General features: G+C 28.0%; 1 long non-coding RNA gene across 2 annotated transcripts in view; it reads left to right on the top strand.

Annotated features, from left to right (window-relative positions):
* LOC132724015 (uncharacterized) overlaps positions 1-17,470 on the top strand; it is a 97,306-nt gene that overhangs the window by 51,686 nt on the left and 28,150 nt on the right. For both annotated transcript variants that reach the window (XR_009624831.1, XR_009624830.1), the window contains exon 2: positions 63-246. This is a non-coding gene — a long non-coding RNA (uncharacterized LOC132724015). The remainder of the gene's footprint in view (positions 1-62; positions 247-17,470) is intronic.

The following is a 17,470-nucleotide window of genomic DNA, read 5'->3' as shown; positions in this document are numbered from 1 at the left end:
CTGAGTTAGATTTCTATGCCACTTATCACATGGTCAACAAAATTACAATATTTACTTCACAGCGCAACAGTTGTCAAAACTCACATGTGAACAACATAATGTGGTAGTGCGAATTATCGGAAGTGAAAATGCATAAACAGGAAAACATGCTTGACAGTCCTGGATCAAGGTCTCCAAGAACGCCGCACAGATCACCTAGGCAACATCGAAAGCTAACTCTTCCAACTGAGTTTCAAGACGATTTAGGTAAGTGAACATTCACTAAACAATTCATTGGAAGTGGACAATGATTCATATAATCATAAGTTTCATATTCAATTTATTGGTTGGATATGGTAGATAAATCGGTAAAACATTGTTCACAAAGACTCTAGAAACAAAGTGATCCCTCGGAAGCATTAATCACAACAAAATAACATGAATATTGCAGACGCGGTTTGATTGAGTCTGTATATGAGGGATAATGAATAAATGCAACAGCCCTCAGTCCCTAGCATCAAGCACAAAGTCAACAGTCAAATGATAAAAGAGCAACTCTCTCTGCATCGGTCATAAAACCGTTCACTACAAAAGTTAAGGTATTACAAATATGTGTAAGTAACAATAATTAGAAAAGGTGTAAAAGTGTTCAGTATATCTGTCTAAGTAAAACTTGTTTATTAATAGATAGTTTAGAAAAATGGTTTAAAAACCCAAACTGTCTATATTCATTTTTCGTTATACACAATGAGCATTTATTTATAAGTGTTTTGCACATTCCAAAGTATATCGGATAGTTTCAAGGGAAACAACCTAATATAAAACACGAGAATTGTTTTGCATATTAAGTATTTTTAGTACTGTCCCTTTGCTAGTTCATTTATATGTTTAATATTCAAATCATGAAACTTATTTAAACAAAATGACTGTGTGTGTCACTACAATATTTAATCATTTTTTTTAAATTCAGGTTCTATTTAACCAATCCCTTTTTTTTTAATTCAGTTTCTATTTAACCAATCCTTTGTATTTTTTTAGAATTCAGTTTCTATTTAACCCACCCTTTACAGGTACAAAACACACGCAATAATTTAATCAGATAGTGTTACAATCTTTCTTAGTTGACATGAGAGAAATTATTGAATGACATGATGACACTTTTCACAACATGTCTCATGCTACATACGTACATAAGTTCCAATTTCAAATAAGTTATTTTCAATGCGTAGAGAACTTCAGTACTTATTATAAATAAACGCAAATCAAACATTGATTAATTTAATCTCAGCGTTTAACAACATAAAAACTTTATTAGGTCTTAATCAAACCTGACGTTAATCATAAATTTGATTCTCACTTGGCAAAAATAAATAAATATATAAATCGAAATATACTACTACATTTTTCTGTGAAGTGTTCCGGTATATCCAATGATTATAACTAAAGCCAAGCCAAGTCAAATATATACTGTTAAATGTCATATAAGTTTAATATATTGTCTTAATTGAAAACAAAATATAAAGCAAGAAATGAAAAGAAACTTCAAAACACGTATAACACGTATTTATAAGAAAATGAGACGTATTAACAACTAAAAGTGAATTGTTAATTTAGGATATATATTGTGCTGATATATAGACTAAGTGTTTTTTTTTTCATTGTAAAATATTAGTTCATCCTATATTCCTATTTATTGAAAATAAAAATTGAAATTATGAAAGCAGACGTCTGATTGGTTATCAATTTGCCCATCCCTTTGATATAAATTGCTGTAACATTTGATAATGTAATATAAATAGTTTCATTCTTTAATACAGGATGGAAAATATATCAAGATGTGTATTCAATCCTTTGAAGCAACAAAAATCTGGAAATGTATTTTTGTTAATTATATGAACAATACTCTTAAATTGCGCAATACAAAAATATTACTAACTTAAAAGTCTTGTTGTTTTTGCAGCTAATGAAATTTTGTATGTTTTGTATTATATCTTTAAAAAGAGTTGCGTTGGCATCTTTCCCAAAGGTATAGGCCAACCTACTCGAAAACAACTCTCCATGTCGAGATAATGATATCATTTAAAATAATAATTTCACTTCGTTTGAAATAATGATGTTTCGAAACCAATAGCACTGCCGCACATTAATGAAATCTTAGAGTTTATGTCAAATCTACGTGTCTTGTATGCCAATATTTAACATGTAAATATGTGTGCATTTATCTACTAACTTTGTTGTTAAACATACAAAAATGTTATTTATTATCAGTTTGATAAATTTCGATAATCGACTGCAGATTCATTGGGCTGTATGAACAATAGCTGTTACAAAAATAAATACTGTAAGCGGATACATGCTTATTCAATGATGATTTGTTCATGTATTTTTATCAAGCCTTTCCACACTTAACACTTTAAACTCGACTCGACCATCTTTCAATGTAGACAAGGCAATTCATCATTTTGGGAGATTGTTTACATTATTAATGACAGATGTGGCGGCTGTTCAAGGTCTGTTCTGGTCACTTGAGTGGAAGCAGTTGCAACCAGCAGGTTTAAGGTGCACTTTTGATTTGATCTTTGATTTATTATAGTTACTGTTAATGATTAATAACACACGCTTAAAGGATTGTAAATACTGAAATAAGTTTAGGCTTAATTATTTTCATATTTTTGTACAAACAGATATATTTAACTACAAAAATATACTTTTTTGTAAATGTTTGCGAAATTTTATGACCGGAGTATTAAGTTCGAGTAAGTGTATATGCCAACCAAAAAGCAGAACATATATTAAATACATTCTTGATATGCATGTTTTGTTATGTAAACAAATTACTTTTTTGTTTCAAATTGCAAGAAAATATGACCTATTGATTTCAATAATTTTTGTGAGTTGCCATATTTCTCTAAATTACTAGTATAAGAACATTTCTGTAAATTACTTCATTGAGATTAAGACAGTAAACAATCTTCTAAAAGTGCAACCTGTTGTATATCTTATTTAAAAGAACATGTAGGAGGAAAACAGATGTGTAATGTTTACAACATATGTGCTTATCCGTGCAGCAAATTGCTCATAGAAACGGTTATCAAATGCAAGGAGAATTATTTTCTCTTTTATTTCAAATGCATCAATAAAATAATGGTCCATGATCATATGAAATGAAGATGAAATCATTTTAATATTATAGAAAATATCACCGCTTGTGACTATTTGATTATTTAATGTCTTGAAATTATTTTAATATCGACGTTAAATTTGCATATTTTTATCATATAATATCACTAATATACGTTCCGATTTAATATTGTAATCGATATTTATGATTATAATCGTATTAACTGCTATCTATATTTAAAATGATCAAAGTACATTCCTCTTTAATTATATATCAATTGTAATCTGTAGATGAAACGACACACAGTATTACAAAAATTCACGCATTACGTTATATACTTCTTTAAATTACGTTACACTTATGCAGCTCATTTTTTGTTATACAGACTAGCTAATGTACATTAGGTTTAGTATAAAACAAGTGTTCGACACGGTTTTCGTTATTATAATATTTATACGTTTTACTCTTCATGATAACATATTTACATTGAAATCAATTTCGAAAGTCATAATATTTAGTCAATTTGATAAACATATTGAAATTGATTTTTTACGTAACACTATTTTCATTCCATTTAGTTCTTAGAACCGTTAATCGATATACTATGAATTTATGTCGAAAAGAAGACAAAAACGATAAAATTGTATTTTTTATATATCATTGAAACGTGATGAATATATATGTCAGTTATCTGAACAATTATCTATGTAAAAAGTACGTTGAATAGTTAAAATGTCTAAACTTATCCTTGCACTATATATAATTCGGTTGTTAAAATTTACAGAAGTTTTGTGGTGTAAGTAAATAATTTTTATTACCTTTCGAAATGATGCATAACTGCTGATGTTGGAACTAAATATAAAACCTAATTTTAACATATGCTTGTAATTTAATTTGTTTGTGTTTGAAACAAAGTAGTTATGAAATTAAAAATGTTTAACTTTAAAGCAGATTTAATATGTGATATTCTTTAAAGTGTTTGTATAAAGAAATTGCCATGGTGCTTTTGGCTGCAATAAATAACTCGTGTACCGGTTAGTATAAAAAAGCATAAGTTTTATACAAAAATAAATAACACTTCTCAGTAATTTCGTTTGAGTTCAGAACGAAAAATAGTGCATATTAATACTGATTTTATCGATCCATTTTTGGATCATGTGAAATCAGTATTTATTTGCATATAACTTGTAAATGTATTGTTATCAATTTACATGACCGTATATATAATAACAGGACTTACAAAGCTGATATGCAATTGATAAAAATGTAATCTTTGGATAACAAAGTCCCGCAAGGACAGGGGGGAATCTTTCATTTATATAAATGATCAGGATTTGTCTAACATTTTTAATGTTTCCAAACACTTGTAAACAAGTATTTTCTGTTCATTATCTGTGTTTTCGTACTTTGAAATTTAGTAAGCAGTATCTGGTGAGCATGTAAATGTAAAATAAATCAGAGATAATATTCCGATCGTATAATTTATTTAAAGAAACATAAATCGAACAAATACAACATTTACTATCACGATTTCAATGAGGGTGCTCATATTCGACTGATTTCAAAATATCTTTTTTTTTTCAAAGGAAGCAATATGATTATATCTTAATGATATATTTATCTCTTTGGGCGAAGCTTTATCTAACGCCAGTTTCATTTTTTTTTGGTAATATACAAAAACATACAGAATTTCACAAGCTGCAAAAAACAACAAAAAAGTGAGTGATATATTGGTATTGCATCATTTAAAAGTATTATAAGTTCAGGTAATTAACAAAAACACATACTTTTTTCGTTTCTTTTGACATCCTGTTTTCAATGAATAAAACTTTTATTACGTAACCTGATGTAAAATCATTTTATATCCAAGGGAGGGGCAGATTGTGAACATATTGTGATTTTGCTATGAAATTCATTATCAGATTAAATGTCTTTTTATAATAATTATTCTAAAATACATACAATGCATTAACATTTTGTTGTAAAGACTGTACTATGATTTAAGAGAATATATTCGAGCAAATAAAACTTTTTATTGGCACACTGTTTATCTTTTGTGTTGATAACATCATTGATCACAACACTAAGGTAACTTTAGTGAATGATTCCTAGTTTCTTGAAATTATTTCATTAAATAATTAATATGAATATTTTAGATTCTTTATAAAATGTGCGATATCTTTTTTTTAATATGATTATTTCTATAATGTGATTAAATTCATATCCTTTTACCTTTACACTCTTCGTCAAAAGAGTATTTACCGCAATCGGACACGATATTTCCACAAATTTACAGCAACAAAAAATCATAACAAATATACTGACGTCATTTTAAGGCAATATGATATATACCAAATTCAAAAAATCTAAATAATTCCAGAAATCAAACATTTTAACATTAACATCGATATGTGTTTACTATGGACAATTGTTTGCCATTCAGGTGTTCAGTGTCGTAGCTCGTTCAGTAATTTTAATGCCAGGAATTAGGAATTAGGTAAATTTGGCCATTATTTCCAGATATTCGTAGTTTGAAATTTAGTAAACAGTATCTGATGAGCATGTAAATGTACAATAAATCAATCGTATAATTTATTCAAAGAAAAATAAATCGAGTAAATACATCATTAACTATCAACATTTCAATGAGGGTGCTCATATGCGACTGGTTTCAAAATATCTTTGTTTTTGCAAAGGAAGCAATATGATTATTTCTAAATGATATATTTATCTCTTTGGACGAAGCTTTATCTAACGCCAGTTTCATTTTTTTGGTAATAAACAAAAACATACAGAATTGCATCAGCTGTAAAAACAACATAAAGGTGAGTAATATATTGGTATTGCATCATTTAAAAGTATTATAAGTTCAGGTAATTAACAAAAACACATAATCTGATTTTTGTTTCTTAGAAGTATTGAATACACATCTCGGTAATCTGTTTGGCATCCTGTTTTCAATGAATGAAATTACTTATATTACGGAACCGGATGTAAAAGCATTCATTATCAAAGGGAGGGGCAGATTGTGAACATATTGTGATTTTGCTTTGAAATTCATTATCAGATTAAATGTGATTTTATAATAATTATAATAAAAACACATACAATGCATTAACATTTTACTGTGAAGACTGTAATATGATTTAAGAGAATTTATAAGAGCAAGTAAAACTATTTATTGGCACACTGTTTATCTTTTGTGTTGATAACATCATTGATCACAACACTAAGGTAACTTTTGTGAATGATTCTTAGTTTCTTGAAATGATTTCATTAAATAATTAATATGAATATTTTAAATTCTTTATAAAATGTGGTACGGTATCTTTTTTTAATATGATTATTTCTATATTGTGGTTAAATTCATATCCTTTTACTTTTAGTTTACACTCTTCGTCAAAAGAGTATTTACCGCAATCGGACACAATATTTCCACAAATTTACAGCAACAACAAAAATAATTAACAAATATACTGACGTCATTTTAAGGCAATATGATATATACCCAGTTCAAAAAGTCGAAATAATTTCAGAAATAAAACATGGTAACATTTACATCGATATGTGTTTACTATTGACAATTGTTTTGCATTCAGGTGTTCAATGTCGTAGCTCGTTCAGTGATTTGAATGTCGTTAAAAATGTTAGGAATTAGGTAAAATGGGCCATTTTTGCCAGATTATCGTTGTTTAACATTTAGTTAACAGTATCTGATGAGCATGTAAATCTACAATAAATCAGAGATATTAATCCGATCGTAAACTTTATTTAAAGAAAAATAAATCGAGTCATTAACTTACAACATTTCAATGAGGGTGCTCATATGCGACTGATTTCAAAATATCTTTGTTTTTTTTTTTCAAAGGAAGCAATATGATTGTTTCTTAATGATGTTTTTATCTCTTTGAGCGAAGCTTTATCTAACGCCAGTTTCTTTATTTTTTGGTAATATACAAAAACATACAGAATTTCACGAGCTGCAAAAAAAACAACATAAAAGTGAGTAATACATTGGTATTGCATCATTTAAAAGTATTATAAGTTCCGGTAATTAACAAAAACACATAATCTGATTTTTGTTTCTTAGAAGTATTGAATACACATTTCGGTAATCTGTTTGACATCCTGTTTTCAATGAATAAAACAATTTATATTAATAGTATCGGATATTGCAACAAATTATATCAAAGGGAGGGGCAGATTGTGAACATATTGTGATTTTGCTTTGAAATTCATTATCAGATTATATGTGATTTTATATTATATATTATAAAGAATACATACAAGTCATTAAAAATTTGCTGCGAAGACTGTACTATGATCTAGGAGAATATATTCGAGCAAACAAAACTATTTATTGGCCCACTGTTTATCTTTTGTGCTGATGACGTCATTGATCACAACTTTACGGTAATTTTAGTGAATGATTCCTAGTTTCTTGAAATTATTTCGTTTAGGAATTATGTATATTTTAGATTCTTTATTAAATGTTGAACGGTATTTTCTTAAAATGATTATTTCTAAAAAGTGATTCAATACATGTCCTTTAACCTTTCCACTCTTCGTCAAAAGAGTATTTACCGTTGTTCATGTCAAAATAAATAACAGACTGAAGTATTTAAATTGTTAAGATTTTAATCATTATTTGCAGTACGCACCTCACTTTCTCTCTGGAGAATTGCTTTGCAATGTATTCAATTACTGACGTACACGTAAAAGCATTGTCCACTTACTGTTTCTATGTATTAGCCTGGCAATGCATTATCTAAGAATACATTAAGCTGTGTTTAGAGTAACTAATAGACTCCCACGCTAAAAATGTATTGATAGACATGATGATAAAGGTTAAGCATTTAGGTTATCTTGATGTTTGTTTTACTTTACATTCACTAGTTAACATATTGCCAAAATGGCATTGCGTTCCTTTCCAGTCCCCTTCGTATAACGTTCTGTGCTATAACCACCCTCCTTACACCCAATTCTTGTTCCTTTTAATTAACTTTAAGTTCTTATCATCTCACTAAAAACATGTCCCTTCCTCACCACTCTTGTGTCCTTCCGTATTTTAGGGTCGTTGCCTTCTGCGTGCCGTGCTTTTGCGGTTGGTGGTGTCGGGGACTTCATTCTGTGAACGTCGTCTTGCTTTGTTGATATTTGTTCTCATTTTTTAACATAATTCAATGATATTTTTTTATTTTGTTTTATTTTTTCTATTAAAGATTCAGATAGTAAACAATATTCAGAAAGTACAGCCTCTTGTATATCTTAATTATGTGTAGGAGGAAAACAGATGTTTGATGTTTACAGCATGTGTTTTTACTCATGCAGCAAATTGTTCATGCTTATTATCGAATACAGAGAGAATTTCTCCTTTCATTGCCAGTTCATATCTGATTACTCAATAAAATTAGGTTTCATATGAATGAAGTTAAATTATTATTATTGGTGTAGAAAATAATTAAGCTGATGACAATTTGATTTTTCACACTGGCAACTAGTTACTGAGATCGGTGTTGATCAGAAACCTTTATATTATTTATATGTTAGATAATAATAACAGCTATAACAAATCTACTGACGTCATTTTAAGGCAATATGATATATACCCAGTTCAAAAAGTCGAAATAATTTCAGAAATAAAACATGGTGACATTTACATCGATATGTGTTTACTATTGACAATTGTTTTGCATTCAGGTGTTCAATGTCGTAGCTCGTTCAGTGATTTGAATGTCGTTAAAAATGTTAGGAATTAAGTAAAGTGGACCTCTCTTCATAATTATACAAATGTATTTAGAAAGTAAATATACAATATCTATGTTAACTTAAAAAATATTATATTTCCAATCCAGCAATATAGATACTATAGAATGCTTGAATTAGTCATTTAATTATCTATAGACCAAATGTTAAAATGTTATGAAATTTACGTTTGTAAAGTATTTAAGTTTAATAAGTTATAAAAGGCATAACTACTTATGTGGAAAACATATAGAAAACTAATTATAACATATGTTTGCTATTAAATGTGTGCATATAAGAAACAACGTAGTCATGAAACTTTAAAGTTTTACATTTCAAACGGATTCAAAACGCGATAAATTTTCAAGTGTCAGTAAAAGTAATTGCCATCTGCTTTACTTTGCAATCTGTTGATGTAACCGGAAAGAAATCGTTTTAAAATTTTAAATTAAGTTACTTATGTGTAGTATATAAATGGTGGCTCGAAAAAATAAAGTCCGTTTTTTTTCAAAATGAAAGTTCTGTATATTTTTCAATCAACATTAATTTTACAAAATTCATGTAAGTCGTATATCGCAATTATTTAAGCACTAAGGATACATACAATAATTTTGCTGCTGAGAAGCATTTTTTGTCCCTAGAAGTGATAAGCAAATACATTTGTTTGTATGACGCATAATGTTATCAAAGTGATCTTATTCTTTATTAAATATATACGTAAATTAGTAGCTTCTCGATAGTTTCCTATGATTTAATTATGAAGACTGAATTATCAAGTCAGATAAGATTCAGTTGATAATTATAACACGTATAACAACTGGGCGAAATTTCATAGCCAATTCAGGAAAATAAAAAGAGGCAAAACCTTAGACAGTAAGGTCCATCGAGGGCATTAGAGATCAAACAAAACCAAAACAACAACAAAAATGTGTTACTATGAATGAGCAGGATAAGCCTCATAGCCAATCGTTTTAATTGTATTAATTTTCATTTTTTGAATATTGGTTCGTAAAATAAGTTAAACGATAACAACAGAAATTGAGCTGGTGTAGATGATTTTAGTAAGTTTAATGAAGAGAAAGCATGAAGTAATTACAAAATGCTATGTATAATAACTAATATTATTTTAAGAGAATATTAAAGTTAATTTAGGAAATGATGAAACACTTTGTTCCAATGACGTTATGCAAAATGAGTCAGTTCAGTAATCCCTTGATTAATGGTTATTGACGGTATTGATTAAAGCAAGTGAACATTTTCCAACAATATTTAAAGTATAAATTCTACTACTTGCAAAAAGAACAGCTTTATATTTAAATCACAAATAACATACGCAACTTCAGTCTAAGGACAAAATGCAAAAACAAAACAAAATACATTTTTGTACAATCTTTGTCACTAGCAATAGTTCTAATATAATTGTTGTAATAATTATATTGTATCGACAATCAAACTGCAATTTATCACGTTATCAGAGAGTGGATGTTCAATATGCAGTTATGTATTAAGTGGTTTTGTAGAGAGACAATCGTATTGTATTGAAATGTGCATTAGTTAACATCTTTTTCAAAAATATTGTAACTGTTTCTATAATGAATATGGATATGAAAATTTATATACGGATAATGTTACATATTATTTTGTGACAATTTGAATGTACTAAAATACTTATGATACACATTAATAAAAAGTATGTAAGCGGGTGTTCTGTAGGTAAACAGTTTAATTACATGAACAAGACAAGTTGCGATTGTAGTAAAATGACGAGGAGAAACCAGTATTTGTGTTGTTTTTTTTCGTGTTGTTTCTTCTGCCTGATTCTTGAAATACGGTAAATCTCAATTTGAAAATAAAGAAACCTGTTGCAGAATAATTTACCATGTCTTTGAAATATCAGCTTTGAAATTATTTTCAGATGTTTATTAACTTTTTTTTCAAAATCCCCCCCCCCACATAAAAAAAAATTATAATAAAAACGGTTTATGTATTTATGTATTGATTGTTAGAAGATATATCAAAATTCAATGTTTTTTTAAGTTGTTTTATTAAACATTGAGTTTTAAAAAGGTACAACCTGTGTCTTATTCATATTTAGGAGAAAAACAGATGATGATATTTAAATCATAAGTACTTACTCATGCAACATATTTCTTATGGAAAAGGTTATCAAATATAGATAGTTGTTCCCCCTTCATTGCAATTGGTGTATAAATAAATCGAATTCAGTAATTCATGTTTCATTATTGTTGTTTCTTTATTATACAATGCAAATAACTATGCACGTGACTTTTGTATACCTTACTTTTTATATTGACAAATTGAATGCATTTGTATATTCTTGAGTTTTAAATGTTGTCTTCCATAATAATGTTTTCAAAATGTAACATAATGATCTATCTTCCGCCATTATTAATATGAAGATATTAAATTACAATCTTCTTTAAAAGTACTATGATTTAACTTCTTGAGCAAGGAATCAATAGATAATGTATAATAAATAAATAACGGATTTGTCAAGTAGTAATTAGCTGTGCTTTACCTTACATGCAAGTAGGTCTAGCAGTTCAATACGTATTTGATAAATAGTAAAGAGCATGTTTATGCGCAGTGTATAATGAATTTACTGTAATTAATTTTCATTGCAATCAATGATCTGTGTTTATTAGGTTATGTATCTATAGAATGTGTAGAATATTGTAAACTTACGTTATGCAGACATTGTAACATAAAAAATACATAATACACACTACAGTTTTTTTTTAGAAATAATAATCATTAGTCAATGGGTTAAACTATTTATATGTATTGCCTCTGGTTTATGGAAAGTTGTTTTATATTCATTTTAGTTATAAATGCCGTGGATGGTACAATAACTTGTATTCTAGTATACTAATGACTTACTTCTAGTAAATAAACTTTACTAAATAGTCCTAGTCGAACTTTTATTTTATATATTTAAGAAATTTTTGATGATATATGTCTGTTTCTAAAATAAAAACAAATATTTATAGAGATCTGTAAAATGCTTAAATTAGTCATTGAATTGTAAATATAGTCAGAATGTTAAAATTTGTTTGAGTGCATACTTTTAATAACTTTTCAAAAATGATAACTACTTATGTGGGAGCCAAATGTAAAGCTAATTACAACATATGTTCGCAATTAAAATTATTTATATTAGAAACAAAGTACTCGGTGAAATGCTAACCTGTTACATTTCAAGTTAATTCAATACTCAATTTCGTATCAAATATTTGAAAAAGTTGCCATGGGCTTTTCATTGCAAATTCATATGCATGGTGATGTAAATAAAATGAATTTGTTTAACTTTTTAAAAGGGATAACATTTTTATAAAGGAACTCTCGTGTTTCAAATGTATGATGGTCCGAAGAAATGAAGTCCTTATTACCCGCCAATAGTTTCAAAATGCAATTGTCGTTTAACGTAACAAAAGCAATTTTAGATATGGAAGGATTCTACAAAGCTAAGCCATAGTTAAAATGAAACTTGTTGCCAGGAAACATGTTTATCTACAAATGTTTTTGTTTGTATCTCGACCAACGTGATCTTTTCCTTCATTAAAGTTACACATTGATCAGTAACATTTCAATAGTTTCCTTTGATTTTAGATTAAGACTGACTTCTTAAGATTCAGTTAATTACAACGTGAGTTTCTTTCGAGTAACTACGGAGATTTTTGTTCCATTTTGCAAATAAGTTATTCCAAAAATTCTTTCAATTGTTCAATATTTTTTGCGGAATCGATGTTACCAAAATGGAAGTAATTTAATTATTGAGATCTATATCGTATAAAAGACTGATGACTATGGTTTAAAAACAAAAACTGAAACAAAGTTGATATTTTAATAACGAGTAATTTACTCAACTACAGCAACACCAAAACCTGCAATTTTAACAATTTGAAAGGTTTTGAAAAAAGTTTTTAGATTGATTCAAAAGTAATGCCAAACTTATTCATATACGATATAATCTTTCCGTGCTAATCATAGATGGTCTACATTGATGAATCTTCAGAGGTCTTTGAAATTGAATTAGTGAACGAAATGAAACAGTGTTATTAATATTGTTTTTTTAATTCTTGCTTGTTATGAGATTTCTATAATTTGGCCTGATTAAGATAAAAAAAAGTATTGTCATGATAATGATTTGACTGTTAAATCTAAGTCATTTCTTAGTTTTATTTTTGTTTCACAATCAATATTTGTAGGCTAATTAATATTACATTTAACCGTCAATCAAAATGTTTCTCATCTCTTTATCAGATTTTATAAGTTGTTATAAATTTTTAAGCCATAGAAAATTATTTTGGAAATTAAAGTGAAATCAATCTTATTAAATCGTATTTGGTTTTCTCAATATGAACATAACTAAACACTATAAAAATGTAACTGTGTTCACACTGCATGAATACATGTAGTTAAAGGGAGACATAGGCGAAATTTTCATGTCTTAGTTTTGAATTATTCATTCATTATTCTGTAATTGTCCTCAAAATGAATACACTAGATAGTCAAAGGAACACAACTTTTCTTCATATAAAGAATAAAATCCTAACTTGACCCGCGTGGGTCAGGTTAGAGCGCTAAGATTTCACAATAGTTGTCACAGTGAACTCTGGAAACGTTAAAGAACATGTCAAATGAAAGACTTAGACTTTTTAATCATACAATATCCACAATATTTGTAAATGTAACTTCCAAGGTTTGTTTAAGTCACATGGCTTGTTTTAAAACTATTCGGTGATACTGTTGGCGTTTATATTTCGTTTAACATATATAAATATATTTACGCTTCAAACCCAAAATAATTATATAGAATTTATACAGAAATTCATGCTGGGACTTTACAAAATGTCATTTTAGTGTGATTTCAGTACGATCGTTTTAATATTTTGTCATTATTTTGCCTGAGTATCCCTTTAAAACACAGTCACTTGGTTTTGTAAGCGGAATGTGTATATACGCAACGCCTTATCATATACACGTGCGACGTTGGTAATCACTATCATACGAAGAAGAAAAATACCAACCTTATCTTGTGAGAACTAGATAAATACATGCAATTGTTTTTTTATTGTTTACACTGCTTTTCAGGTTTTACATATGCTTTTTTCTTATGCCGTAAAGCGCGGAATGAATCTCGATTTGAACTGATAGGGGTCGGCTGCTGAAAATTTTGTGTCATTTAAATTACGTGTCAGCATTATTTTATGGACAAAGATATTGTACTAGTTCTTGGACATACATGATTTGCAGTTAGTGTTGTATATATTCTAATTGCATTATGGATTCTTAGGTTCATCTTTTTGTGGTAAGTTTTTGTTTGTTTTGAAAAGTGATATCACAGTGAATGTTGCGGTCTCCAAAGTTTAAGATTATATTACTGATTTATAACTTGATCGTTGGCTGGATTAATTTCACGGTAAAGTTGAATTATCGTTCACTTTTTTATTATTTTCATTTATGCGTGATAATGATTTAAAGGTGAATGGATTTTTTTTGTTAATAATTCAGAATTAAAACTAATTGAAACAGTTCTCGAGAAATCATTTGTTTAAATTTTACCGCACGCATATAAACATTTTAAATATATAAAACGAGCACGCGAGTCGACACGAATGTCTCTAGAACTCGTGCGTTGGTTTTTGTCAGACATTTATTACGCATATTAAGTCAAGATTAAAACTTAAAATGTTGAATTTTGTTTTTTAGTTCTTAATTCAGTTTACAAACAAATTTTACTTCTTCTGAGCCATGAAATTTATATAAATTTTGGATACGTCAGTAACGAAATGTATTATTTTGTGTACATCTAACTGAATATATAACCAGCTATTCGAATATGACGATGTGTATACTACAAAGTATTTGTTAACATTATAAACCTTTTTTTTCTGAATATAATTAATAATTAGCAGTGGTATTTTTTCTTTAAATTTTCTCAGTATATTAATGTTGAAATGAAAAGATAATAGTGACAGTACATATTTCACGGAGGTAGTATTCTTTCGCAAAAATATGCATTGACTAGCCATCTGTCAAAGTAAATAGATATGTCATCTATATAATCATTATATAGTGCATAAAGGTCAAGGAAAGTTCACATGCTTAGAAAGACTACTTGCTAAAAGTACATACCATATAGAGAGTGTGATAAATGGACTTTTGATATTTTGGAGCACCGGGATCGTATGTACCTTTTATATTTCCCTTAAGGTATTCCCTTTTTTACTTAATTCCTTCACTTATGACTATATCACAACTCATCACACAAACCATTTATGTCGCTCAACAAGATGTTCGAGGAAATGCATAGAAGCAATTGAATTTATAATATTTTTTCATTGCGTGTGTATAAGATAAACTATTTATAATATCCTAAATCGCTAATGTACTATGATTGAAAATTATATCATTAAACCACATATTCGTATTTCTTAGATTCACAACACAAAGACATCAATTTTCAAATAACAGATAAACAACTTCAAATGTGTAAAAAATAAAGCGAAAACTCCGAAACGCAACCATGTAGCTGGTTTGAATGTTTGATATGTGTTACATGATGCTTATATTTATTTATTTTTTATTTATTTATTTATTCAATTATTTAATTATCTATTTATTTATTAAATTATTTATTTATTGATTTATGTATTTATTCATTTACTTATTTATTTATTTATTTATTTATTTATTTATTTATTTATTCATTCACTTATTTATTTATGTATTTGGCTAAATAGTTCAACTCAAGATTTTCAAATACTTATTCTCAAAGACAATATACTTGAATTCATATTTGTAATACGGATAAAGTTAAATTGTTTGAAATTTGTATTCGTGCAAAACAAAGAAACATTTGTTAGCTCACCGCCAGTCTTGAATTGAACATATATAACACAACTGTATTCAAAGTTTGTAACCCAATTTACATTTTAGTACAAAAATACCTACATGAAAAGATTGGGTTTCGATAAACAGGGTATAACCCAAAACACGTAACGGTTTTTGTCAAATGTAAAGCCCAAACAGAAAAATAGTATTGATTAAAAATAGAACAATTATTGTAGTACTTTTAATGCATGCGTCATTGCTACTGTATCAAATTTCAAAATGTAAAGCGCGAATGAGGAAAAAGGTTTATATATTAAGTAAATGATTGATTTTATTGAAAAAATATTATTACTGATTTAATAATATATATCATTGCTGACATAAAACTAACAAATCTGTGTTTCGAGTCATTTTTAAGAAATTGGCTTTCAAAAAATGTCGCTGATTAAAAGTAAGTTCCCTTGTTTGTTTTTCAATCAATCGATGTATATGTAAAAAGTAGATATAAACAATTCATGTATGCTTCTAATATTAAAAGATGTTTTAATGAAAAAAAGAAACCATTTAAAAGTGTAAAATATGTATGTAAGTCTAAGATAATCGACTAAGTTAACCTTTTTTTACAAGTTTTGTAATTGTATTATATATAATCTCAAACCACAGTTTTTTCAATTTTAATCGAAGTGTTCTACAAAATAAAGTAAGAAATGTTTAAACAGTTGAAAAAGACAGTAACGTACTACTTTTGTTTGAAAGAGCATGTTTTGTTGTAATGCATATTTGTCTTGAGAGCGCATTTTACCATAACCTAGTCCCAACAGGTTTCAAAACTCGAGTGAGACGTATTCGGTGTGACTTGTATTAATTTGTTTAATATAATACGTATTCGATTTGACTAACTATGATATCAATAACTTTAAGCTTACATTTATCTAATTGATATAGATTGTGTCAAACTGCACAACATAACGATATTGATGAAGGCAATTAACGTTTATCATTAGTTATATCATTATTGTTGCATATTGATATAGATTTTGTCAAACTGCGCAACATAACAATATTGTTGAAGGCAATTAATGTTTATCATTAGTTATATCATTATTGTTGCATACATGAAAACACATGACACAGCGAAATTATACCTAATGTATAGCATAGCATATTGGCACAGCAATGGTGTTAATTTCAAGGGTTAAATGTGTTTGATGTTTTACTTTGGGATTAAAGTAATATTGCTGTAATGATGTGATTGTTTAACAGGGGATCGCTCTGCAAATGGTTTACTGTGTCAATAATTATCTCTTCAGGGATGGGATCTTTCTTTATACACACTGATCAAATGAACATAACTTAAGGTATGAGATGCCTAATGCAGTATGTCCTCTCTGAAGAGTATTCATTTTCAGTCGAGAACACTTTCGATAGGGCACGGGTTCAAACCCAAAAAGAGGCGTTTTTTCCCCCTTTTTGCTTCTTTTTCTTCTTTTTTTAGCTAGATTTTGATTTATTTTTCTTATTTTTAATTAAGAATAAATTAAAGTTTTATGCATTATTTTACACTGAATTGTCTGAAATAGGATAGGTTAACAACTTAAAATGATAATTATTTGAAATCGGCATGATTAACTTTCTTTATATTTTTTACAAATGTTTAGATTTGTATCAAGATAATCATTATTCAATAATTTTTGATGCCTCTATTTTATATGACAAAATGTAACAGATTTTCCTACCCCACCCTCTTCTTATTTGATGTTAAGTAAC

The sequence above is a fragment of the Ruditapes philippinarum genome, unplaced genomic scaffold (assembly GCF_026571515.1).
Source record: "Ruditapes philippinarum isolate M1 unplaced genomic scaffold, ASM2657151v2 ctg530_1_1_1_1, whole genome shotgun sequence".
NCBI lineage: Eukaryota > Metazoa > Mollusca > Bivalvia > Venerida > Veneridae > Ruditapes > Ruditapes philippinarum.
The sequence above is the reverse complement of the archived record's forward strand: the minus strand, read 5'-3'. Positions and strand labels throughout refer to the sequence as shown.